At 37.8% G+C, this 3,374-nt stretch overlaps 1 non-coding gene across 1 annotated transcript; it reads right to left on the minus strand.

Moving 5' to 3' along the window:
• Positions 1–3,033: 3,033 nt before the first annotated feature.
• Positions 3,034–3,142, minus strand: LOC118914707 (small nucleolar RNA SNORA70). The gene has a single exon (XR_005025726.1). It is a non-coding gene; the product is annotated as a small nucleolar RNA SNORA70 (small nucleolar RNA).
• Positions 3,143–3,374: the final 232 nt, after the last annotated feature.

The following is a 3,374-nucleotide window of genomic DNA, read 5'->3' on the forward strand; positions in this document are numbered from 1 at the left end:
ATCCTTATGCTAATACCATGCTCTTTTGATTACTGTGGTTTTGTAGTAAGTTTTGATATTGCGGTTATGTGAGTCTTTTGACTTTGTTAATATTTATTAAGATTATTTTGGCTATTCAGTTCAGGATCCCTTGCAATTCTACATTAATTTGATGTTTGGTTTTTCCATTTCAGGAAAAAAAAGGCTTTTGAAATTTTATAGGAGTTGTGTTGACTCTGTAAATCACTTTGGGTAGCATAGGCAGACATCTTAATATTATCTTCCTATCCATGAACATGGGATATGTTTCCACTTATTTGTGTCTTCTTTAATTTTTTCAGCAATATTTTTCAGTTTTCACTGTATAAATATTTCATCTTCTTGGTTAGATTTATTCCTAAATATTTTATTCTTATATATGCTACTGTGAATGGTTTTGCTTTCCTAATTTCTCTTTGTACATTGCAGATGTATAGAAACACAATGAACTGATCTTATGCCCTGCAACTTATCTTATACCCTGCAACTTTGCTGAATTATTACCTCTAGTAGCTTTCTTGTTGATTGTTTGGGATTTTCTATATGCAGGATAATGTAATCTATGAACTGAGATAATTTTACTTCATGCTTTCCAACTTGAATGCCTTTTATTTATTTTTCTTGTCTAATTGTTCTAGTAGTACAATGCTGAATGGCAGTGGTGAAAGTGGGTATCTTTGTCTTGTTCCAACACCTGCCTTTTGAGTTTCCTTGCTGCTTATTACTCTTTGCCTTAGTTTCAGTGAATTTGTGGGGGATGGATAGGACTACTACTACATATTCTCTTATGTTGACCTCAGAAATGCATGTAGGTGTGTTTTAGCAGGAGCTAGTTGCTTTTTAGTGAAAAGATCTTTTAGGTTATCTAATCTGCTATTGCTGGAAGCAACACAAGGTGACACTTTGAAAAAGTTTAAACATAGAAAATGGCAAATAAGTTTTCCTGGCCTAGCTTGATGGATCTCACCCAGAATGATAAAAACAAGCTGTGTTATCATGATAGAAACTGAGTCCCAAAGAAAATCTGGAAGTTGGTTAAACTTATAGGGCTCAGAGATAGGGGGAGGTTCTAGGGAACCTGGCTTGGAGGATGGAAGATAAATAGATTGTATCCCATACAATAACCAAGTTTGTTCCATTTCTCAGCCAGGAGTTTAGTGTCTAATCATGCAACCCTTTGAAAATTTGTCATCAGGTGCTAGGGAACTTACCCTTGTGCATCTGTGTATTCATGAGAGGGAGGCAGGGGGAATGACATATTGGGCAGACATACTATTTTTCTGATGGGGTTCTCTAAAGAAAGGAAGCAGAGGCTACACTTTGGCTCTTCCCCTTTCTTCTCCTTCCTATTCTTCTTCGTGGGGTCTCAGCACACCTCCATATTCTCTGGATCTCTAGGTATAACCCCCTCAGTTCCTGTGGGCCCAGATATGTTCCCACCTGTCCAATGAGCTATTGAACTCCGACCTCCTGCCAACATCTGGGGGTAATATTGCCCAGTTACAGTTGTTGGGGGAAATTCAAGTTAGAATTTCTTCACTTTAGGGTGTGTAAAGTCTCAGTCACTACAGTGAATTAATGTTGATTTTCCCTGGCTAAACATGAAACTAATGTAAGTGAATCTTGGCTTCTAGAATGATTGAAGTTAGAACATTCCTATTTGGATACTGTGGATCATTCTTCCCCCACTCTCTGCTGAATGTACTCAGTGTACCCTATAATTGAGTACTCAGCATTTAGATTCTGTAATTCTCAACATATTGCTATATCCCCATCAAATACCTACCCATGTATCTATCCTCCAGTACATCTTTTTTTGGTGTATTTTAAAGTAATTTATAGGTCATCAGTATGCTTCACTCCAGACACTTCAGCATGCATATCAAGTAGAATTCAGTATTTCCTCGTGGTTCTTTGTGTATGTGGTAGTGTTGGTACTGGGGGAGTGTTAAGCTTTTATCAGTGAAATGGTGGAATGCACAATAAGTATATTCTTTGACAAGATTTGACAAATGCTTACACATGAGTAACCCAAATCCCTATCGAGATATGGAACATTTCTATCACCCAGGAAATCTGTTCATTCCTCTTTCTAGTCAGTCACTGCCCTCATCTTACATAAGCAATAAGTTTTCATTTTTAAAAAACCTTTCTAGAATTTCACATAAATGGAATCAATTAGTATGTGCCATCATGTGTTTTAGATTCATTAATTTTGTTGTATGTGTGACTACTTTGGTCCTTTTGTATCACCAAATAGTGGTTACAATTTGTGTATCCATTCTTCTGTTCATGGGCAGTTTATTTGGGGTTCTTTCCAGTTAGGGGCCACTGTGAATAAAGTTGCTATGAATATTCTTGCACAAGAGTTTTTGTGGACATATATTTTCTGTTCTTTTGGATAAATACCTAGAAGTAGAATTGCTGGGTCATAGGGTAGGCATACATTCAGTACACCTACCTCATTGTGAAACATATGTTCAAATCTTTTGCCCTTCTCTTTATTAGGTTGTTTCTGTTTTTATGATTGTGTTGTAGTTCTTTATATAAACTTGATACAAGTCCTTTAACAGGCATGTTTTGCAAATATTTCCTGCTACTCTGGGACTTGCCACCCATTTTATTTCTTTGATAGGAAGTAGGGTTTGTCAGTGGGTGTGAGTAAGGTGGGGGCAGTGCTGGTCCAGGGGTCATGATTAGGGATGTATTTGACCTCACAGCCATCTGGGATGAGCTGCTTTTCAGCTACATGTCTTCAAATTCATCCTTATTAAACTTGGTAAAGAGCCAGTTCTTGGAAATGTGGATCTCTTGGCCTCCAGAGAACTTGAACTTGACCCCGTGTAAGGCTTCAGTTGCATGCTTCTTGTTCTGCAGCTTGATGCAGATGCACATGATGACTTGGCCAGTGTGGACCCTGGCGACTGTGTCCTGGGGCTTTCCAAAGGCATCCCAAATACTTGGCTGGAGCCTAGATTGGGGGCAATCAGGTCAGACATAAATGTCCACTGGAAAGAGTGTTCTCCAAGGCCCCTTAAGGCAACCCACAAAGCAACAAGCTTCATACACTACTGAGGAGGCTGCTGTTGGCCACCATTGCACACAGTCATTTTCTTAACTGTATTTTTGTGGAGCAGAAGTTTTTAATTTTTATTAAATCTAAATTATTGTTTTTTCTTTGATAATAATTATTTTTTGTCTCCTATCTAAGAAATCTTTGCCTACCTGCAGGTCATGAGGGTATTTTCCTGTTTTATTCTAGAAGCTTGATAATTTTAGCTTTTACGTTTAGATCTGATTCATCTCAAATTTTATGTATTGTGTGAGACAGGGATCAGTGTTCGTGTTTTTCCATA

This window comes from Manis pentadactyla, chromosome 4, assembly GCF_030020395.1.
Source record: "Manis pentadactyla isolate mManPen7 chromosome 4, mManPen7.hap1, whole genome shotgun sequence".
Lineage (NCBI taxonomy): Eukaryota > Metazoa > Chordata > Mammalia > Pholidota > Manidae > Manis > Manis pentadactyla.